Consider the following 25,036-nt stretch of genomic DNA (forward strand, 5'->3'; position numbering starts at 1 on the left):
TTATATAAAGAACCCAGGGCCTTCTAAGGAAAAGCAACTAAGATTACTATGTATTTACCCAGAGATTTTAAAGTTATAAAAGCTAATGAGATGGGGACTTCCATGGTGGGTCCAGTGGCTAAGACTCCATGGTCCCAAGGCAGGGGACCCGGATTCAAACCCTGGTCAGAGAACTAGATCCCACATGCCACAAGGAAATGGTAACCCACTCTAGTATTCTTGCCTGGAGAATCCCACGGATGGAGAAGCCTGGTTAGACTACAGTCCACGGGGTCGCAAAGAGTCGGACACGACTGAGCGACGGAACAGAACAGAACAGAACATGCCATAGCAAAGATCAAAGGGGCGGCAACTAAGACCCAATGCAGCCATATAAGTAAATATTCTTTTTAAACACGCTAATGGGATGAACTGCACTGGCCTGCATTGGCTTTGTCCAAGACTGAATGCCAAAAACGGCAAAGAGACCCTTGAGGGAATGAGACACCATAACGGTTGACCAAGACTGAATCGGATGACTGGTCCCTGCCCTAAGACAATCAGAGGGGGATACTGGTTCTGGCTCTACAAGGTGAATGACACCACCTCGACTCCACAGAGACCGTACTGGTACTATGAACAGTAGGCAGGGTGAGAGCCCAGTGTAACTACAGAACTGTAACTTTGGGGACACACGTTCTCTACTGCAGAGAGTTCAGAGCTGAACACAAAACTGATGATAGAGAAACCTCTTTTACACACTACCCATCCCCCTTTTCCCAGCCCCCTCCTCACACACATCACTCAGTTTTCACAGCATTTCCTGGAAGCACCCATGAGCCCTTGACTCCAGTTCTTCCCACAGGGCCAGTGGTGGTGGCTTTGGTAGCAGTGGCATGTCTAGGATTCGGCTGCATTCCCAGTATCTGGAAACCCTTTAAAAGTCCTACAGTAAGGCAGCTTTTTAAGCCCAGTGGAAACGGTACAGATTTGGCAGACTTCGGTTTGAATTCTAGCTCCAGCATATACCAGTCATATGATCTTCAGCAAGCTGACATATCTCTGTATACCTCAATTCCTTCCTCTGTATGCTGAAGTTATTATAAGCAAAAGTTGAATGGATTTGTCTAGAATACATAACACAATAGCATGGTGTGTCCTCAGTAAATACTAGTTCTGCACCTTTGCACCCCCAAAGATTTCCCTGGTGATGTTTGACCAATGGGAAGTTTTACTTTGGAGTATGGAATTAAATGGTGCTCAAAACAAGCCTTCTTATTATCACCATCACCTGGACATCACTGTTGTAATCCCACAGACCAATATAAGAATATACAGAGAATAAAAAGATTGATCACAAATTGGCCTTAAGTTTGACCACTATATAAACAGTAAAGAACAAGATAAGAACACTACGCATCACTCAGCTTGGATGATAAACTCCCCAAAATGTAGATATGCTGATGATGCAGATAAAGAACAAAATGCATATGAAATCAAATGACTAGAACCTGACATAAGTTGCTTTGGAGCAAGCAGGAAAAAAAGCAAGCAAATCAACTTCAAGAAACTTCCCTGGCAAACTCCACCTCAAATTGATCACTTACTGTGACTTCTCTCCACTTTTAAGTACATACGTTGGTCTGCCTCACCCTATGCTTATCTCTATCCATATATCTTTTTATGTTTCAATTTTTTAATCTCTTTAAATGTATTGTCAATTCCACCTGGGAGGAAATCATAGCTTCTATTTCTTTTGTATACTTCTCTTGGGTAGGAACACAAGAAATTTTAAAAACAAACAAAAGCAAAAAGAAAGGGAGGGAAGAGTCAGCGAGGAAAAAAGGAGAATGAAGAAAGCCAAAAGGAAGGCCAGCTTCGAAAAGAAGGCTGAACTCTGTGGTGAAGCATCCTGTGGTGAAATACCCCCACATTAGGAACCCTGGCAGTCTGCAAACTATTTGCTCTTGGCTGTTCTGTGGAACTTGAGGTGTCCATCTTCTTGTAATAAATGCTTGTTGGAGAATTCAGCAAAAAGAACCATCTGCCATTCTTGACTTGAATCATCAACAATAGGCAAAGAACTCATCTATAGACCATATTGGTCATTAGTGACTATTTAAATATGGGAAACAAAGGCAATATTTTCCAGAACAGCTGTTTCAGACAGAAAAGACAGCAAAAATTACTGCACAACTGGTTTAGTTTAGAGTTTTGTCTCTGGACTCAAATCCAGGCATTTTCCTATCATGACAACACCTAAAACAAGAAGTAAGTACCACTGGCAGAAAAACTTGAAAATGAGCATTACTGGAGTCAACTTCAACCTACTCACCATGATGAAGGAGGGATATTTACACCTGCCCAAGTATATTGCCATCAAGAAGTGACCCCTCTCACCTCCCTGAATTCCCTTTGTGCTTTACAGTGCTCATGAGGCCCTGCAATGGATTATCATCCTATGTATATATGTATGTATTTTGCTGTGTGAGGTCTTAGCTGTGGCATATGGGATCTAGTTCCTTGACTAGAATTTGAACCCAGGTCCCTTGCATTAGTCATGTGGAGTCTTAGCCACTGGATGATCAGGGAAGTCCCAGATTATCACCCTTTGGATTCATGTCTTTTTATTTCTACTATCTGTAGATTCTTTAAAGCAATAACTGTGCCACATTCAACTCAAACTTTACATAAGACTAAGATTAGAGGTCTTTTACTGAGCCTACAATGAAAAAACATTGTTATCAATTCATGAAATCCTCATTGTCTTCTGCTTGAAATTTGTTATCTATTGCTTCATCTGGGCTTGAGTCCCTAAATCCAATAACTATCTATGGACTTTGTTAGATAAACACAAGATTGCATGGTCAAATAGCAGAAACATGAGTAGGAGGTCAAGAGACAGAGTCTAATTATTGTTCAGTTCAGTCACTCAGTCGTGTCCGACTCTTTGAAACCCCATGAATCACAGCACGCCAGGCCTCCCTGTCCATCACCAACTCCCGGAGTTCACTCAAACTCATGTCCACAGAGTCGGTGATGCCATCCAGCCATCTCATTCTCTGTCGTCCCCTTCTCCTCCCGCCCCCAATCCTTCTCAGCATCAGAGTCTTTTCCAGTGAGTCAACTTGTTGCATGAAGTGGCCAAAGTATTGGAGTTTCAGCTTTAGCATCAGTCCTTCCAATGAACACCCAGGATTGATCTCCTTTAGAATGGACTGGTTGGATCTCCTTGCAGTCCAAGGGACTCTCAAGAGTCTTCTCCAGCACCACAGTTCAAAAACATCAATTCTTCGGCGATCAGCCTTCTTCACAGTCCAACTCTCACATCCATACATGACCACGGGAAAAACCATAGCCTTGACTAGACGGACCTTGGTTGGCAAAGGAATGTCTCTGCTTTTTAACATACTATCTAGGTTGGTCATAACTTTCCTTCCAAGGAGTAAGCGTCTTTTAATTTCCTGGCTGCAATCAGCATCCGCAGTGATTTTGGAGCCCAAAAAAATAAAGTCTGACACTGTTTCCCCTGTTTCCCCATCTATTTCCCATGAAGTGATGGTAACTCTAAAACTTTGAGGAATGGACACATAAAATTTCTAATTCAGCAGTGTTTATACTAAATAGCTTTTAAGAATTAAATGAATCAAAGTGGTTTACAATTAGATATTTCAGAGATCTAGTTGCTAAAACTTTTTCTTCTGTTCCAAAGCATCACTGTTTTGCTTCAAAGCATGTAAGGATTTCTACAAATAAACAGATTGTACCCAAAAAGCATATACAAATCCGAAACAGAATTTACACTTATCTATTATTTTTCAGGAGTTCCTAGACTGGAGATTGGTCTTTTAGCCCTTCCTCTCAATTTCTGAGATGGAGCGCAAGGGCAGAATGAATAAGAAATGCTAGGAAATACTAAATAACTTTGGCAGTAGAACACTTCCTTTTTTTAGGGTCAACCTCTATTAGGATTGCTTCTGATTTCCTAGGTTGGCTCAGATGGTAAAAGACTCCACCTGCAATGTAGGAGACCTGGGTTCGATCCCTCGGTTGGCAAGATCCCCTAGAGAAGGGAGAGACTACCCACTTCAGTATTCTGGCCTGAGGAATTCCATGGACTGTATAGTCCACGGGGTCGCAAAGAGTCAGACATGCCTGAGCGACTTTCACTTTTCACTTTTCTGACTAAGTCTAGTGTTGAAGGGGAATATGACCTTTTTCTCACCAAGGACACCTGGGCAAGTCTATGTTAGGGTCAGAGGGAAGCATGGAAGCAAATGAGATTTCAGGACCTGCAGGTGGGTCAGTTCACTAAGAAACATTCACTAACTTCCTGTCCTACCCTCACCAGCAAGGTAGTAGCAAAGAAGCATTAAAAGCATTAATTCTTGACCACAGTGTGCATCAAAGGGAACCTTACAAATACTTAGAGCAGGTAATTTTCAAAAAAAGATGAAACGCTCCTGAAAATAAAAAGGATTGGAGCCATGGTAACTGTATAATAAATAGCAGCTAAGTGTTATTGATCCCTTTTTATAAAGCAAGCATGGTGCTCCACGTATATCATTTAATCCTCAAACCAAGCCTATGAAAGAGGTACATAATTACCTCCATCCAACAGATGAGAAGAATTAGGCTGACTCAAGATCACACAGCTGGCAACAATCAGATTCCAGAAACCAGGCATTCAATTTATGCTGTCCACTACAGTAACCACTAGTCCCAAGTGACCATTTAGAGTTTATTTAAAATTAAATAAAGTTAAATTTTTATTTTCCCAGTTGCACTAACTACAGTTTAAGTGTCATTGGTCACATATGGCTAGCAACTACTGTATCAGGGAGTGCCAGATGCAGAACATTTCCATCACTGCAGAAAAATCTATTTGACAGTGCTATTGGAACTAGTACACAAGTCTCAGGAAGGTTAAAGAAACACAGTAACTTAAAAATACACACACACACACACACACATATTCCCCTCATAGCTCTCGAGTGGTTTTACTGAAATGAGCATCATCTCAGCCAAGCATAACAGGAGATAAAAAGAACAAAACAAGAGTCAACAGGATCACCACTGGGAATCACGGAGGAACTTGGAACGGTGGGAAACCACATAACAGTAGTCCCCAATCTTTCTAGCACCAGGGGCTGGGCTTCGTGGAAGATAATTTTTCCACAGACCAGAGAAGGGGGATGGCTTGGGGATGATTCAAGCACATTACATTGACTCTTGAGAGTCCCTTATACTGCAAGGAGATCCAACCAGTCCATTCTAAAGGAGATCAATCCTGGATGTTCATTGGAGGGACTCATGCTAAAGCTGAAACTGCAATACTTTGGCCACCTCATGCGGCGAGTTGACTCACTGGAAAAGACTCTGATGCTGGGAAAGGTTGGGGGCGGGAGGAGAAGGGGACGACAGAGAATGAGATGGCTGGATGGCATCACCGACTCTGTGGACATGAGTTTGAGTGTACTCCGGGAGTTGGTGATGGACAGGGAGGCCTGGCGTGCTGTGATTCATGGGGTCGCGGAGAGTCGGACACGACTGAGCAACTGAACTGAACTAAACTGAACTTACTTCTATTATTACGTCAGCTCCACCTCAGATAATCACGCATGAGATTCCAGAGGCTGGGGAATCCTGACATAAGGCACTGAAGAGACTTCTGTGTGAATAACTCAAGAACTCTGTAAGATCAAGCTTTCTCCTTACTTTCACACATTAAAGGGGGAACCTTCTGATGAAGAAAGGCATAGACACCCAAGTCACAAATACAAAAGTGACACATTTTGCTCACAAGCTGAAAAGACTGGCATCCCATCAGCTATGCAAGTTGCATGTTATTGTTGCTGTTTAGTCATTCAGTCGGGTCTGACTCTTTGCCACCCCATGGACTGTAGCCCCCTAGGCTCCTCTGTCCATGGGGTTTCCCAGGCAAGAATACTGGAGTGGGTTGCCATTTCCTTCTCCAGGGGATCATCCCAACCCAGAGATCAAACCCATGGCTCCTGCCAAGTCTGCTGCTTTGGCAGGCAGATTCTCTACCGCTGAGCTACCTGGGAAGCCCATACAAGCAGCATTCTTGTTGTTCTTGTTCAGTTGTTGTCCAACGATTTTTGACTCCATGCACTGCAGCACACCAGGCTTCCCTGTCCTTCACCATCTCTCGGAGTTCGCGCTAACTCATGTCCATTGAGTCGGTGATGCTATCTGACCATTTCATCCTCTGCCACCCTCTTCTCCTTTTGCATTCAATCTTTTCCAGCATCAGGGTATTTTCCAATGAGCCAGCTCTTTCCCTCAGGTGGCCTAAGTATTGGAACTTCAGCTTCAGCTTTAGTCTTTCCAATGAATATTCAGGGGTGATTTCCTTTAGGATTGACAGGTTTGATCTCCTTGTTATCCAAGGGACTCTAAAGAGTCTTCTCCAGCACCACAATTTGAAAGCATCAGTTCTTTGGCATCCTGTCTTCTTTATGGTCCAGCTTTCACATCTGTACATGACTATTGGGAAAACCATAGCTTTGTCTATATGGACCTTTGTTAGTAAAGTGATGTCTCTGCTTTTTAATACGCTGTCTAGGTTTGTCATAGCTTTCTTCCAAGGAGCAAGTGTCTTTTAATTTCGTGACTGCTGTCACTGTCTGCAGTGATTTTGGAACCCAAGAAAATAAAATCTGTCATTGCTTCTATTCTTTTCCCTTCTATTTGCCATGAAGAGATGGGACCATATGTCATGATCTTCGTTTTTTGAATGCTGAGTTTTAAGCCAGCTTTTTCACTCTCCGCTTTCACCCTCATGAAGAGGTTCACAGACATATTATATGTGACCAGTAGAGTTCGAGAAGATACAGTGCTTCCAAAACTTTCTGAAAAGTTCCAAAACTTCTCTTAGAATAGTGATTGTGATAAGAAATCATAGTTAAAGTTAAGACCTGGAATTTTTAAAGCAATTTTTCTCTTAGTTCTGAAAAATATATATCAGAATGTTTCAAGTAAAATTTGAATGCACTTGCTCAGCATAAATCTCTCAGTAGCAGGAGTGCCATATTCGGTTGCTGAATTGATGTTTCTTTAGAATTCATATTTATGCCAAATGACAGATTTTATAATGCAGACCTAGTTTAAAAATCTATCACAAGTTGCAACAAGTAAAATTTTAAAACTGTTTATATTTTAAGGATAAAATTAACCAGTTAGACACAGCTCTAGAACACATACCCAATCGGAAACAGTCTCTGATTTAAGAAAAAGAGCAAAATCCTTTTTGTTCAGCAGAATTTTGCTTTTCTCCCAGCAATTTTTATCAAAAGTCTGATGGCAAAAGGTTTTCTTGTGTCACATGAAAGATAATTTTACTTTTTAAATCAACAAACTTGATCCTACCTCTCTTCCCTGCCAAATCATAAGATATGAACCTGGCAAATTCATACCGCACAGAAGTTTACATGGAGAAACATCTCCCTGACTTGGCAGTCTAGCTGCCCTCTTCCCCAGAGCTAATCCTTTTTGCAGTTTCTGATATATCATTCCCAAGACACTTTACACAGATACAGGAATAGCTGTATATATCATTTCTAAAAACACAAATGAAAACATCACAGTAACAATTGTTTCAGGCAAAAATCAATGGATGCTCAAGTTAGTAGACAAGAAAATATAAGTAACAGGATACTCACATAATCTCAAATTAACTTCCCATAAGATACTTATTAATTAGGAGAGGAAAATATAATAACTTGATCATGGAGAATTTTGTAAGACACTGCCTTAACCAAGTAATCAAGTTGACACCTCCAGCAAAGAGAGGTGTCCCCGATATGCAATATGCACTATGAATTACACAACACCACTTCGACAAGATTTTGACCAAAAAAATTGAAACCCGAGTCAAATCATAAGAAAACATTGGAAAGACCCAGTTAGGGAACACTCTACAAAATATCTGATGAATCCTCTTCAAAAGGATCAAGGTCATGAAAGGCAAAGACCGATGAACTGGAGGTGCCAACCCAGATCAAAGCACACTAAAGGATATTAGTGGAACAACTGCAAAAAATTGCAAAAAGTCTGCAGTTAACAGGATTACATCAGTGTTCATTTCCTAGTTTTGATCATTGTACTGCAGTAACATAAGTTGTTAACTCTGGGGAAAACGAGGTAAAGAATAAACAGGAATTCTAGTGCTACTTTTATAAATGTTGGTAAATATAAAATTATTTCAAAATTAAAAGTAAATTTTTAATTAAAAACACAAATAGTAGGGTTCTGTATATACTATTCTTCATTTTTCACTCTTCACTTAAAACATGTCTTGAAGATTACACCATGTATGTATACATACATATCATATATATAGCTACTGCATTTTAATGGACTGTTTCATTTTATAGATTTATATTTGATCAGTTCCTTATTAATGAGTACTCAGGCAATTTCCTAGCATTTGCAGTTATTGTTTTATGTAAGACTTTCTGTACACATAGTTATCAAATCCAGATTTGAGAAAAATAATATATGTTATTTGCTGATACTATAAATTCTCAATGTTACTGTTAAACGGAACTGATTTTTAATATTGTCTTGTATATTGAACATATACTCTTTGTCTTTCCCTTCTCTTCTGAATTATTTAATTTGGGAGAATAGAAAAGCCAAAATATCACAAATTTTACCAATTAAGACACTTTAAATTGTAAATCAGAAGTTCAAATGAACCTATCTTCTCAATGAAGACTCTAACCAAATCGTTGGTGTACAAATTAGGTGTTCTAAAGATCTGTATCCTGAAAGACTAAGAGTTTAAGATAAGCTCAATATTTAAAAGGATCTACATACCCTCCAAATGTTGTAATAAAATACTAAAATGCACCGGAAAAAAAAAAAAGATTGTACTGATAATCAGAAAACCCTGAATGTCATAAAATAACCTTGCTTACTTTGCATCTACCACTTTAACTTCCTTTAGCAACTAGACAAGCAAGCCATTCTAATCCCAAATCTGCGGTAATGAAAGAAGGGAGGATTTTTTTTTTTAACTTTTTGTTCTCATAATTCTTTTTTTCTGAAAGTCTTCTATATATTTTTCAAATATGGTCTTTCTCATCTGTCAAAGGAAGTGGTTGAATTAGCTATTTTAAGACCTTTTCTAGCTCTAAATTCAGCTGTAGAACACTCCAAGTGAAATCATTATGTGCACTGATACATGCAAATCCTCAGGAAAAGAGGTTTAAGCAGAGTTGAGAAAAGGAAGGTGAGGGGAGGACTGGACCAGTTACTACAAATTAAATCATATTCCCAAGACTCCCTAGACCTCAGGCCTGGAACCTGATTTAGGTCTCAGAGAGGGCTCCCCCAACGTTTTGGGAAAGTGGAGGTGGAAAGAGAGACTGGGGGACCATTTTTCCAATGGAGAGAGTTGAAGTGCCTGAGCTGTATCTGGGATCTTGTGATCATTATTGAATGATACGGAATGATTTAAGATTAAAAAACTGCATCATGTCATTGTTAAGCATATAGCTCTGACCTTGGATAAGTCACTTAAATGCTTTGAACCTCAGCTTTCTCATCTATAGGAGTACATCCTTTATAGGTTGTTGTGGTGATAAATGACACTGTTGCTATTGTTGTTTAGTCACTAAGTCATGTCTGACTCTTCTGCAACCCAATGGACTGTAGTACCCGGCTCCTCGGTCCATGGGATTTCCCAGGCAAGACAGAGTAGATTGCCATTTCCTTCTCCAGGGGATCTTCCTGACCCAGGGATTGAAACTGAGTCTCCTGCATTGTCAGGAAAATTCTTTACCACTGAACCACCAGGGAAGTCCCTCATAAATGACATCAGTTCAATTCAGTTCAGTTCAGTCGCTCAGTCGTGCCCGACTCTCCGTGACCCCACGAATCACAGCACGCCAGTCCTCCCTGTCCATCACCAACTCCCGGAGTTCACCCAAACTCATGTCCACAGAGTCGGTGATGCCATCCAGCCATCTCATTCTCTGTCGTCCCCTTCTCCTCCCGCCCCCAACCTTTCCCAGCATCAGAGTCTTTTCCAGTGAGTCAACTTGTCGCATGAGGTGGCCAAAGTATTGGAGTTTCAGCTTTAGCATCAGTCCTTCCAATGAACACCCAGGATTGATCTCCTTTAGAATGGACTGGTTGGATCTCCTTGCATAAAACAATATAAAACCTACTTCCACATTATTGTTATGATGGTGGTTGTTATCATTGGGTCATTGGCCTAAAAACTGATTCAAGGCCTTTAAGACAGAGAAGTATAACATTAAACAAGCCATTAATCCAGAAGAGCTGTAATTATTGATGAACAATAGAAGCCTTTCCATCAGCATAAACTACAAAGCCAGGAATCAGTACCAACAATAAGAAAAGAAGGAGACAGATGGCCTTTGAGTACCACTAATGAAACCAGATATTGATTTGAAGGTTAAACACCATTATTCTCATAATTCTTTCTCTTTTAAAGTCTTCTATATATTCTTATCATTAAAACAGCATCTATAGAGCATTATGCTGGCTATTTCACAAAGCAAATGAACAATTCCTTTCCTATGTTTAGCTTATAACAAACCAAGAATAAATACAACAAACAAACCAATAAATATTTGAGTTTTCTTCTGAAGATCAAGAAAATAGAGCACTGGATGAGGTATAGAATTGCTACTAGGGATTCTTTATTTTTTTCACAGAGGGCTTAACAGAGATGATGAAATATTAGGAGTCATCTGAAGGAAAAGTCAGGATGCTATATTGGTTTCCTGTGGTTGCTGTAACAAAGTACTACAAACGAGGATGTTTAAAACAACAGAAATTTACTCACGCACAGTTCTGACGACCAGAAGTTCAAAATTATTATTACTTGAGCAAAATCTCCCCCAGAGCCTTCCAGAGACTCTAGAGGAGAATCTGTCCTTGCCTGTCCAGCCTCCTGTGGCTGCCAGCATTCCTTGGTCAGTGGTTGCATCCCTCCTGTCTGTCTGTGTTCACACTGCCCTTCTCCGTGTCTGGCTCACATCTCCTTCTCTCTTATAAGGACACTTCTGATCAGATTTAGGGCCCACCTAGATAATCCAGAAACTCACATTTTAAGATCTTTTATTTCGTCACATCTTCAAAGACCCTTTTTCCATCTATGGTAACATTCGCTGGTTCCAAAATCCTCAGAGATTCAGATCTTCTTTCTTTGGGGGTCCCCATTCAGTCTACTCACGCAATTCTGACATTTGGGGGAGAGCAGTGTTCAAAAAACTTCCCAGGTGGTAAAGAACCTGCCTGCCAACGCAGGAGACGTAAGAGACGCCAACTGGTGCCTGGGTCAGAAAGATCCCCTAGAGGAGGGCATGGCAACCCACTCCAGTATTCCTGCCTGGAGAGTCCCATGGACAGAGGAGCCTGGGGGTCTACAGTCCGTAGGGTCGCAAAGAGTGGGCTATGAATGAAGCTACTTAGCATGTACGCTAGTGTTAAAGGAAGCCTGCAGTTGAAGTAAGGCAAGCACTGGATGGGAGGGGAGATTGGGGGAGAACAAACACATGTATACATATGGCTGAGTCCTTCGCTGTTCACTTGAAATTATCACAACACTGTTAATCAGATATACCCCAACATAAAATAAAAAGTTTTTGTGCTTTTTTTTAAGTAAGGCACGCAGAGTTTGTCACAGACACAGGAACAAAGTGTTTGTGTTTTTGTTGCTCTAGTTTGTCAGAGTTTTTGACTGAGAGCCTGAAGGAGGATGCACTGAGAGGTAAAATCCAATCAGCAGAGGATCTGGAAGAGAGGAGCGTGGTCCCAGGAAAGCCCAGGGACAAGAGATCCCAGGCTCAGCAGGATCCTGGGCTGGAAACTAATAGTACTTCCTGAAATCTGCCAGTGGGTTTCGTCAGGTCTGCCACGACCTCAGCACACACGTGGAACCAGAGGTTCAAACAGAGGCAGTCATGACAACTCATTCATCCCCCCCATCCGCAGCTCAATTACTAGACTGCCCTTTCTGTTCACAATTTGGTTGCATTTCCATCTCGCTCTATTCTTTCTACCAGATGATCTGCTCTTTCTGTTTTATTCAACCTAAGAGTATATGGAAGTACTTGATAGTAACACTTGATGTGAGGCATGTGCGATCCTAGGTCCCCAACCAGGGGTCAAATCCACATCCCTCACCTTGGAAGGACACAGTCTTAACCACTGGACCACCAGGGAAGTCCCATGCTTTTTCTTATCATTGCTAAGAAATATTTAGATTACAATAAACCCTCTATAGTCATCACCTATGTTTTGACTTCAGTTTAATACTTGTCTCAATACCATGTTTCGCGTTCCTGGTCTTAATAAAATGTATAAGGGATAAACAGAATGACAAAGACAAAACAGCTTTGTTCCCCCTTTTACGCTTTGAATGAAACTAAATGGGACTAAGCACTTTTCTAGGAAGCTAATGAATTTAATTTTTTTTTATCACTGTCACTTGGGTGTGGGATCATATCCTCCATGTGACAGCCTGAGCGCATCCAGCAATCCTAGTTATAAGGGATTGATGGCTCTCTAGGAAATACAAGGAGCCTGTCACAGGAGATGCCTCGGAGGAGAAACCAGGCATGACTTTAGTTTCTCTCCTACAATGCACTCCAGCGTGGTGCACAGTCCCTGGGTCCTACACCAACTCCTGGGTTCAAACACTTGCTCCAAGATTTATCATTCATGTGAATTGCTTCAGAGGGACTCTTTTGAGGGTTAAATCAGACAATACAGGTTTTATCTATCAGTTTAGCTGGGCTACAGTGTCCAGTTATTCAAGCAAACAATCTAAATGGTACTCTAAAGGTCATTTTGTAGATATGATTAAAGTTCATACGTGCATGCATACTCAGTCAATTTGGTCATGGCCAACTTTTTTTGCAACCCTATGGACCACAGCCCACCAGGCTCCTCTGTCTATGGGATTCTCTAGGCAAGAATCGGAGAAGGCAATGGCAAGCCACTCCAGTACTCTTGCCTAGAAAATCCCATGGATGGAGGAGCCTGGTAGGCTGCAGTCCATGGGGTCGCTAAGGGTCGGACATGACTGAGCGACTTCACTTTCACTTTTCACTTTCCACTTTCACACATTGGAGAAGGAAATGGCAACCCACTCCAGTGTTCTTGCCTGGAGAATCCCAGGGACAGGGAAGCCTGGTGGGCTTCCGTCTATGGGGTCACACAGAGTCGGACACGACTGAAGTGACTTAGCAGCTTAGCAGCAGGCAAGAATACTGGAGTGGGTTGCTGTGTCCTCCTCCAGGAGATCTTCCCATCCCAGGGATCCAAACTGCATCTCCTGGTGTTCCTGCATTGCAGGCAGATTCTTTACTGCTGAGCCACCAGGGAAGCCCTGAAGAAAGTCCATAACGAAGTGATTTTAAGAAAAGGAGATTATCCTTGAGAATTTGAATAAGCCTGATTTAATCAGTTGAAAGGCCTTAAGAGCAGAGCTGAGTCATCTCAGAGACAAAGAAACTCTGTGGAATGCAGCTTCAGCTTATGTCCAAGTTGCAGCTTGTCCTTCCTAACAACCCAGCCCATGGACCCCCGCAATCGCATATGGCAATTCTTCAAGATAAATCTCTTAATAGATATCTCCTACAGGTTCTGTGTCTCTGGTTGAACCCTAACTGGTAGAACATGTAAAACTATGGACTAGGGACTGACACATAGTAAGGCTCAGAAAGATTTTTATTTTTATTGTTTGTGGTGGTGGTAGTGAAGGTGGTAGAATTGTTACATAACAAACTTCTGGAATTTCCCAACACCTCCAATTTCCAATGTGATGTCTCAATGGTAGCAATAAGTACATTATTTTTCAGTCAGATCATGTGACTCAATGCTGGGTTCAAAAAATGCAGCTACTAAAATACTCCATTTACACTATTTTATAACAACTATAAATGGAGTGTAACCTTTCTAAAATTATATAAAAAAATCCATAGTCTAACCTTATTTTTGTCAGTATTAAGCCTACTGAAGTGTTAGTCACTCAGTAATGTGCAGTTCTTTGCAACCTTATGGACTGTAGCCGGCCAGGCTTCTCTGTCCACAGGATTCTCCAGGCAAGAATACTGGAGTAGATTGCCATTCCCTCCTCCAGGGGATCTTCCCAACCCAGGGAACAAACCCAAGTCTCCTGCATTGCAGGTAGATTCTTTACTGTCTGAGCCACCAGGGAAGCCCAAACTGAACCCTCCCCCAAAAAGGATAGATTTGACCTTGGCTCAAGGGTAGCCTGTATCGGTGAACACGTTATTAGCTTGATTATAATGATTATCTAACAATGTACATGTATATTATATCATCAAATCATATGCCATAAACATATACTATTTTAACTGTCAATTATATATATTTGAATTTTTTAAATGTAGCCTGTTAATAGATATTTTTAAAAGTCACTCTACATAACAGACAAAGCAACATCACATTTCAAATCATGTCATGCAGTTTCACAGACCAATAACTAATTTGTTGTTGTTCAGTCACTAAGTTGAGCCCGACTCTTTGCAACCCCATGGACTGCAGCACACCAGACTTCCCTAATAACTAATACACTTTCTTAATACCTAATATGCTTCCCAATAAAGATATATTTTTAGGCAACCATTAGTCCAGAGAAATTCCTCACTAATTCATATTAGTACAAATTTTACATTTGCATTTTTTAAAGTCTAGGAATTATATTATTTCTTTCAGTTTAACTTTCCTTGTATTTTCAATAGATTTTAAATCTATTACTTTTCACCTCTTCCTTTCTTCCTCTGTTATTTTCCATTTAACATGAGCAGATTCCTGAATCTTCTAAGGATAGCTTTACTGTATCTGTAACTGCTTCAAGTTTGAAGCAAGAGGCATACAGACTACTCTTAGATCTAATAAAGTCACGTTGTCTACTTTCCTAAATGTACCAAGAAATTTGAAGTATCATGTGTGTATAAGAGTCACTCAGTCATGTCCAAGGTACTGTATGTAGCCCACCAGCCTCCTCTATCCATGGAATTCTCCAAGCAAGAATACTGGAGTGGGTCTCCATTCCCTTCTCCTGGGGTTCCTCCTGACCCAGGGATCTCTCTGATCCAGGAATAGAAGCCAGGTCTCCTGCATTGAAGGCAAATTCCTGACCATCTGAGCTACCAGGGAAGCCCATACAAGGTATTTCTCACTTTTTCTTTATCTAATAGTCTCTGTAACTTCAATACTGTTTCGTCCTCCAGAAGTATACTTTACTGGTTCATTCTAAAGTTACTTACTGAGCACCTATTTGGGCAAAAAGAATGCATCCCATGTCCTATTCTCATGGAGTTTTTGACAAGGATGACAGATAAACACAAATAACTGTATTATTTGAAAGAGTGATACCTGCCATTGGGATGGTTCAGACAGCGTTAAAGTGATTCTGAGAACAGAAAGGTCACATCTGGTTGAAATGGGTAATTAAACTGAGAAAAGTCTAACAGTATAGATGGCTTCTGAGAGGATTCTGAAAGAATGGGAAGGATTTCAACAGCCTGGCAAGGAAGTAGGGGGTCATTTCAGAAAATGAAAACATCACATGAGCCTGGGAAGTGACTCACTTTATACGTGAAAAGAGTGAGAGCCAGACAAGAACTTGCCCATGCAGAACTAAGGTATGCAGCTAGTTAGTAGTAATAAGAACACCAAGAGAGTCCAGAAACCCAAGGAAGCCTGTACAGAATCTTGTCTGCAGTCCCTTGTTCCTTCTAGTTCTAAGGCTGAAATTCGAACTGCTGGCCCTTCCTTTAAGAGGCCATCAAGCCTAACCTCTCACACTCTATATCCCATTCTACTCAACCACTCTCAGAACTCTCACACCCTATCATTCAGCCACCCATTGCCCTCCAGTCCGGATCCCAGAGTCCTACATCCACCCCTTCCATCCTTCTCTACCCTCCTCTTCACAGGACGATATGGAACCCCCAGGCTGTCTTCCCTTTCTCTGAATGGTTCCTTCACCTTCTTTCTCTAACCGAAATGTTATTCTTCCTAAGGACACAAGCAACGCTTTTTCCTTTACAGCCTGTGAATTTCAGATCCTGGCTGATGCCCTCCTAGCTCCCAGTGCCACTTTCAGAGCTTTCATTGGCCTCTCCTTCTTCAAAACATCCAGCTACTTTGAAGCCCATATCATTGGACTACAACTCACTCACTTACACCTCCAGAGAGAGCACACGTATCAGTGTCCTGATCACTCCCCCATTTACCAATGACTTTACTCTCAGTCCATCACTCCTCATGTCCTCACTATCCTCCATGCCCAGAAAAACCACTCGCATGCAAATTCCTTTTTGTATTCTCCCCTTCTTGTCCTCCTTCCTACTTGCCTGGAACGTCACCAAATCTCCTTAAGCTCAACTCTGGCCATATTCTACTAACTGAAGTTCGATAAAGAAAGCCATTTCAGGACTTCCCTGGTGGTTCAATGGTTAAGAATCTGCCTTGCAATTCAGGAGACTCAGGTTTGATCCCTGGTCGGGGAACGAAGATCACACCTGCCTCGAAGCAACTCAGCCCATGTGCTCTGGAGCCCACACTGAGCCCAAGGGCCACAAGTAGAGTTTGTGCACTGCAACAAAAAGTCCCACGTGCCACAACTAAGATCCAATGCAGCCAAATAAATAAATACTAAGGGAAGAAAAGAAAACCATATGATATCCCTAATTCAGTTCAGTTCAGTCGCTCAGTCATGTCCAACTCTTTGCGACCCCATGAATCACAGCACGCCAGGCCTCCCTGTCCATCACCGACTCCCAGAGTTCACTCAAACTCATGTCCATCGAGTCGGTGATGCCATCCAGCCATCTCATTCTCTGTCGTCCCCTTCTCCTCCTGCCCCCAATCCCTCCCAGCATCAGAGTCTTTTCCAATGAGTCAACTCTTCACATGAGGTGGCCAAAGTATGGGAGTTTCAGCTTCAGCATCAGTCCTTCCAACGAACACCCAGGTCCCACAATAAACTCATGACTCAGTCACATGGATACCTGTCAATTCCTAACCCTAACTCTATTTACACTTCCGCAGTACATTTGCTTCCCAACTAACATAGACAACTGTTTTGTACTTCTTTCTCTCTCTTCAAACATCACCTTAACCCTTGACCCTACCTCATATTTTTCTGAGAAATTAGAAGCAACTTAAATGGAGTTCCTTTGTCTTTCTGTTAGTCTGTTTCCTTCTGTACCTAGTCTTTCTACATTCTTTCCTACCATTACTAAGGTCGATGTGTCTGTTCTAAACAAGACTGCCTGCTCCACTGGGATCTTCTGAACTATGTCGTATCATTACCTTGCAATTATGCCTTCTTTCTGCTACATCATCCATTTCTCCATTCTTCTGAATCAGTCTCATCTGATCTAGTGTATCTGATCTTAAAACTCACCCTCCCGATCCAAATATTCATCACATTTTTTTCCTTCTCTTTACAGCAAAGACTTCAAAAGAATAACTATTGAGTAATCTCCGGTCTCCACTTTCTTACCTCCCAATCTCATCTCAACCACTTCAATCAAGCTTCTAATTTTTCCATTTTCTCATCGAGATCATCAATAATCTGATGTTGCCACATCCAATGGACACATCTGTGTCTCCAACCCACTGGGGCTTTTAGCCACGCTCAGCTTTATTGATCAACACCTACTTCCTGAAACACTTTCCTCCCTTGTCCTTAGTGTCACCTACTTTCCTAATTTTCTTCTTACCGTACTGGATTTTTTTATTCCACTCTTAAACTCCTTTGTTTCTCCTCAATCTCTGAACTTTGGAATGATCTTGGATTTTTTTCCCTTTTCTTTACCTGCATTTATTTCCCAGGTGATTTCACCTGAGTCTCTCATTCCAGTCATTTTTAGCAGCAGGGTATAGATCCCTGACTGGCCTCATAGTCTTTAAAGAGACAAGCAAGGATGATTCCAGGCAGAAATTAGGCTGCACTTAATCAAGCATTCCGTTCCGTTCCGTCGCTCAGTCGTGTCTGACTCTTTGCAACCCCGTGGACTGTAGCCTACCAGGCTTCTCCATCCATGGGATTCTCCAGGCAAGAATACTGGAGTGGGTTACCGTTTCCTTCTCCAGGGGATCTTCCCGACCCAGGGATCGAACCCGGGTCTCCCGCATTGGAGACAGATGCTTTAACCTCTGAGCCACCAGGGAAGCCCTAATCAAGCATACTCCCCACCAAAACCAGACAGAGTTCCCAGTTCGCATCCTCAAGTTCATTCACACGCCCACTTCTTCCCGAGTAATAGTCTCCTCAGTCAGGACATCACACAGGCTTGTCCAGAACTATCCTTTCTGTTTAGTGTTCATGGTTCCACTCTGAAGCTCCGGAAGTACCTCTTCCTTCCTCTTCGAAGTCCACTTCCTCTCACAGAATACTTCAAAGTTAAACCCAACACAGCCACTTTGAATTTACACAGATCTCCTGACTCTGCGTCCAGGATTTTTCTCTATTATGTCAAGCTGCCTCTCAGACTCTTACTGATAAGTTTCATTTTATGCTACTCTATGTAGGTCTTTTGCATGAAATTCTTATCCTCCACCCACCACCCTCCCTTCCCCACCAAAATAACTGACCACCATGGCTCCATAACACTCTTATGCATTGTGGCATAGAGTTTGTTTTTCTAAACAAGTAAAACAAAAAGCTTGGCTTAAAAATAATAAACATGCTATACTCATGCATATCAGCAATATCTTAAAACAAGATTTGTTTTCTCCTGTTTTCCTTCACAACAATCTATTACTATGTCAGATTTCAAAACAAAAGCTAGTTTCCACAGGAAGGGAAAACAGGTCAAGGGAAACAAGGAAGAAAGGAATAATGTCTGAAAGGTTTAGATTTGAAATTTTACATAGTTTTCCCAGAAACAGTGACGGTTATTGGCACTTCACTATTAATCCTGAGCATGAAATTCAAGCTTCTATGGAAACAAAACTACATAACTATGAACAAAACAAACAATACATTGGTCCCTTCCTGGTGTGAACTTTGGATACATTTGGCAGCTCTTTCAAATTGTGAGTAATGTATCTCTCCTTCTCTAGCCACTTTAAAAAGGTCAGATTCTAAACTGTCAGGAAGGATTCAAGTGACAACTAAACTAAAATAAGGTATAAAGAAAGGTCCCCTCTCATGTTTCTCAAAGCATGTTCCACTGACAATGCCTTGTGTAGTAATTATGTTTATGATGACTATACTTTTGTTTGGGTTATAAATCATTTATTTATGATTTTTAACAGGAACCAGACATTGCCTCATTACCATCTTGTTCAAGAAATATGTCTTGCAATGAATTTTGGTAAGGTAAACTTTTTTCCCATTAGGCTAGGATGGGTGTTAAAAACTAAAAGTGATATTATTTAGATGGTCTATTTAAGTCAGTGCTTCTAGGACTATAGAAGCACTGTATCTGTGGCCATGTGTGTGTTCAGGCACTAAGTCGTGTCCATCTCTTTGAGACTCCACAGACTACAGCACGCCAGGCTTCCCTGTCCTTCACTATCTCCCAAAGTTTGCTCAAATTCATGTCCATCAGATCTGTGGCTGCTGCTGCTGCTGCTGCTGCTAAGTCACTTCAGTCATGTCTGACTCTGTGTGACCCCAGAGACGGCAGCCCACCAGGCTCCCCCATCCCTGAGATTCTCCAAGCAAGAACACTGGAGTGGGTTGCCATTTCCTTCTCCAATGTGTGAAAGTGAAAAGTGAAAGTGAAGTCGCTCAGTCGTGTCCGACTCTTAGCGACCCCATGGACTGCAGCCTACCAGGCTCCTCTGTCCATGGGATTTTCCAGGCAACAGTACTGGAGTGGCTTGCCATTGCCTTCTCCAAGGATCTGTGGCTAGTAAGTATTAATTTCTTTTTTTATCAGAAATTCTGAGACTACATAAGAAAGAAGTTCTGGAGCAGCCAGATTCCTGAGCCTAACTGACCATCACTGAACCAGGCACAGAGCAAGGTACCACAGAAGCTATATTCCCACTTTGGTTATAGATGATTACACAGGCTACAGATATAGATTACACAGGCTTGTCCAGAGTACCACATCGATTTGCGACTTGATCTTGGCATTTAAGGTATATTCTTAAGCTACGAGTTCAGTTAATTAGTGGACTGTTAACATGATAAAGGCAGTCATGATCCTGAGTGGCCTAAATGTTTTAAGATGTCAGTTTCACCTTATTCCAACTATGTGACTTTAGACAAATTGATTAATCCCTTAGCTTCAATTTCTTCTTCTGAAAATCAGAGTGCTGATAAGTAACCTCAGCAAAACTGTAGTCTGGACTTAATTATGTAAATACATGTATGTATCTGGTTCCCAATAAATGTTAGTTCCTTTCCCTTACATAAATTTAAATCAGGAATCAGTGGCAGATTCTATCATCTCACAACTGCTTACTGATTCACATGGGTATTCACCAGAGTATTCACTTATGTGCTGCCTCTTTAGAGACAAAAAGATTTCTAGGACTTTGGAGCTAATGATAAGAACCTCCATCTTATATCCATTTCATGGATAGAATGCACAGCTTACAAATGGTGTTGAGGCAGTGGGGGCAGTGGGAATGGGCCAGGGCTGGGTGGAGGCCAGGCAAGATGGCAGGCTGGTGTCCCTGATCCTGGTATCGCTGCCACCGATGATCCCCTGTTCTTCATTTCATCCTTCTTGGACTACAGGGACCTAATCAATTGTTCCAACGTCAGTCAAAGTCTAAGTTAGCTATCAAGTCATGATCTGCTGTGGAAAAGACACTGCAAAAAATAGTGGCTGATATCTGAGGAGGACAAAACACAGAAGAGTCAGTGTTGGCAATTCCTTTTCATTGATAGTTGCTTTGATGTAGGAAGGTATAATGACCATAATGATGCTATTAAAAAGGCCTGGGATGGTCTCAAGAAATATTTGAACCCAGATGTCCTCAGATGGTTTATTCTCTAAAAGAGGGTGGGTTATCAAAAAGGAAGATATAGATGCTCTGGTTCAATCCCTGGGTCAGGAAGATCCCCTGGAGGGCATAGCAACTCACTCCAGCATTCTTGCCTGGAGAATCTCCATGGACAGAGGAGCCTGGCAGGCCATAGTCCATGGATCGCAAAGAGTCAAACACGATTGAGCAACTTAGCAAGCAAGCAATAGATGCTGTGGAAGCTCAGATGAGCTGCAAGCCTCCTGATTATCATCCACAATGGGCAGAAGTCAGTTGTTCCTGGTTTGTTGGGAAGCATGGTGCTGTCTAATCACTATTATTCTGAGGATTTTTAGACTTTGATACAGCTTCTGGAGGCTTTTAGCAGAGATAGGGACTGAAATACTGTCTCCTTAACTTTTTGCATATATACTGGTTTCAGTCAGTACATACAGCAGTGGAAACTGCAGGGGGCTAAAACAAAAATGAAATCTTCTGCTAATATCCAGACCAAATGGCTCAGAATTCAGCCGCTATTGACATGTTTAAGTGTGACTTCTAGTGACTGGTTTACTTCTTATGTCAACAATGTTATATTGCAGGGAGGGCTTCCCTATCATTAGAGACCAAATTTTCAGGTATGTTCATGACCCAGCATGTGTAGCAATGACTGGGGATATTACAGTTTCAGTTTCCACATTGTCTCTGCCAGAATTTAGTTCTTTACATCCACCGCACTATTTCTTCATGTACCAAATCAGGATTGAAACGTCAAAAGACGCACTTCTTGAGAAGGCTTGTCAGTTAGATTATTGCTGCTGGAGAATAACAAATGCTGAAGGTGATGTGAAAGAAGTTGAAGGACCTGGAGTAGTTGGTGACTATCCAATCATCAGTCCAGGACGGGTATATGAATACACAAGCTGTACCACATTCTCTACAACATCAGGCTATATGAACGGATATTATACCTACCATTTTCTTTACTTGAAGAATAAGATCTTTAATGTTGTCATTCCCCAGTTACATATGGTCTGACATTAAGGGTATGTATAGCTCAATTGGAAACAGGTTTTGATGGATACAAAGAGATGGAAGAAGAAGAAGAGGGGGAGAAGGAAGATGATGATAAGAATCAGCAGATAAGGATGAATCTTACGAAGATGACCAGAAGGAGGGGCAGAGAAAAATCTTTGATGTTATAATTTGAAGACATCATTGTTCTTTTTTTTTTTTTTTTAAAGCAAATTGACTTCACTGGTGGCTCAGATGGTTAAAAAAATCTGCCTGCAAGGCAGGTGACCAGGGTTCAATCCCTGGATTGGGAAGATCCTCTGGAGAAGGGAAGGGCTACCCACTTCAGTATTCTTGCCTGGAGAATTCCATGGACAGAAGAGCCTGGTGGGCTACAGTCCATGGGGTCCAAAGAGTCGGACAGGACTGAGTTAATGCTAACACTTCCACTGCTGATGGGAGACCTGGGGTGAATTCTCAATAATGTAAATAAATTTTTCTCAGCTTATAGCAATAAAACTAGCATGAAATATTGTGCCAGCCCCTGGGTTCTAAGCAACACTACTTTAGGAATTGAATTTGTTTTTTTGAGGTAGAGGAGGAAATGGGAATCTTTTTTTTTCTCTTCTTGAAGTCAATGGGAGAATAGTTCTCTACTAAGAAACAGACATTTCTTTGTTTAAAAATTTTATACTTATAAAAACATATAAGTGGGAGGAAATTGTTTTGAATAAGGATTTAAAATGAAGCAGAAATACCTGGCTGTTTGTCCTTTCTTAGACAATCTGTCCTTGAATTTAGAGTTTTCATCACAATGACCTTGCTTTAAAGTCTATTAGTACTTAACCTTGAATTTAAGTCTTCAACACCATGACCTTTATCATATTGTTCACAGATGCATCATTTTTGAGGGGCAGTTTGTAAAAGTATCTATTGCGTTGTTTACTAACAAAAGATTCTTTTCAATGTCTCATGTAGTTTAAATTTGTAAATACTGCTACTGTTTTGTGTCCCCTTCAGTGATTCCTAGATATTTTGTACTCACAGGGAACTAACTGACTAAATAGTTTGAACACTGGTTGTTTGTCCTTTCTTGACTATCTAACTTTGTGATAAGTGACATGCATTTTATGTTACGATTCAGTATGTTTTCCTGAAACATGGATTTCTTTGTAATTATATAATTGAGAGCTTGGAATGAAATCCTCCAAGTGTCAAAAGTTCACATTTTGAAAACAAATTTTAGTTCCGATCCTGTATTCTGGGTAATTGACTATTTCCCATAAACTAGTATTAACAAGCAAAAAAATATATATCGTTGGGCTAAAATAATAAAAAATATTAAGGCCATTATATAGGAAGGAATGCTTGCAGACTCAGCTAGATTTTTTTAAACTCGATTTAGTCAGTTTGTAGCAGCACTGAGCTTACTAAAGTGAACTTCAGAGAAAAGGGAAGGAAGTGGTCATTTCAGCTGCAAAAAACACTGATGATGAGAATGCAGAAGAAAATAAGATGAGACCAGAGCAAACACAAAGTCTATAGAATGTTCCTCTGGCTTCACTGATACGCATGCTGTAAATGCTGCACTAGTTAGAACAATGCTATTTCCAATTCAGGCTCCTGCCCTGAGTATGACTGCTCTCACTGGCATGAATGTGGAAGGATGGGAATAGAAACCAATCCAGTGAGGTCTTGGATTCAATAATACACAAAAAAATCAATTCTAGGAGGTTTAACTACTTAAGTATACAAAATTACTGGAAGATAACACCAAAGACAATTTTTCCAAGTGGTAGCTAGATTTGGCTACATACAATTTAAAATTTGGTAATATAAATGACAGACTAGGAGTCACTGACATTAAAATATAAAGCATGTACAAATAAATAAGAAAACGATGATTACAGTAATAGAAAAGCAGACAAGGGAAATAAGTAGAAAATTTCCAAAAGAGAAAATTACAAGGACCCATATTTATTTTTTGAAAGTTAAACCACATTATTAGTCAAATAAAATGCAAACTATAGGAACTAGAAAACATTGTACCTACCAAAGTTGAGAAAAAAATTAATATTAATGCCTAGAACAGACAACAGTAAGATATAAACAACAATAATATTTTGGGGGGGGAGTTTGACAAATTTATTAAGAAGCTAAAAATGATTCATCTTGTGACTCAACAAATCTACTTTTTGTAATCCATTCTAATAAAATAATCATGATTGTACACAAAATTTATCCATAAAAATGTTCAAATGGTAATATTTATAATATGAAAAGGGGCTTCCCTATTGACTCAGAAGGTAAAGAATCCTCGGGAATGCTGGAGATCTGGGTTCGATCCCTGGGTTGGGAAGATACCCTGGAGGAGGGCACAGCAACCCACTCCAGTATTCTTTCCTGGAGAATCCCTATGGACAGAGGAGCCTGGTGGGCTACAGTCCATGAGGTCACAAACAGTCAGACACAACTGAGTGACTAAGCACAGCACAGCATATAATATTAAAAAACTAAAAACAAGTGTCCTAAAATAGAGATTGCTAATTAAATTATGTTACATTTATACAACAAAGGTGTATGCAACCATCAAAAATGATGTTGTGGAAGAATATTTAATAACATAGGAATATGTTAATAATTGACTGCTAAGTAAAAAAAAAAAAAAAAATTTAAAAAGCTATGAAATAGCATGGATAGCATTCTTCCATAAAAGAAGGAGCAACCCAGAAGACTAGGTAGGAAAAACAGTTTGCTTCTTGGGTATCTGCGTGGAATCATTTGTAAAAGTTGCTGCAATACTGTGTTGAGAGGAATTCAAAAGGTACATAGGGCTTGGGGAGAGAGCTTTGAATCAATCAACAATATCTGGTGACTACATCCATTCAACAGTGTACTTACTACAATATCTTGAAGTTAAGGATTTTTATTCACTCATTCACTTATTTAATAACTATTTATATTATAATTTTCCTATGTATTCAGGGTGGTGGTGAGTTTAGTCGCTAAGTTGTGTCTGACTCTTGCAACCCTGTGGACTGTAGCCTGCTGGGCTCCTCTGCCCATGGGA

The 25,036-nt window shown here is 40.7% G+C and overlaps 1 pseudogene; it reads left to right on the plus strand.

The window, feature by feature from the left end:
* The first annotated feature begins 514 nt into the window (after positions 1-514).
* Positions 515-22,162, plus strand: LOC129550939 (F-box only protein 3 pseudogene; annotated as a pseudogene).
* Positions 22,163-25,036: the final 2,874 nt, after the last annotated feature.

Source organism: Moschus berezovskii, chromosome 17 (genome assembly GCF_049115385.1).
Source record: "Moschus berezovskii isolate FMDL1 chromosome 17, NW_MosBer_1.0, whole genome shotgun sequence".
In the NCBI taxonomy this organism is placed as follows: domain Eukaryota; kingdom Metazoa; phylum Chordata; class Mammalia; order Artiodactyla; family Moschidae; genus Moschus; species Moschus berezovskii.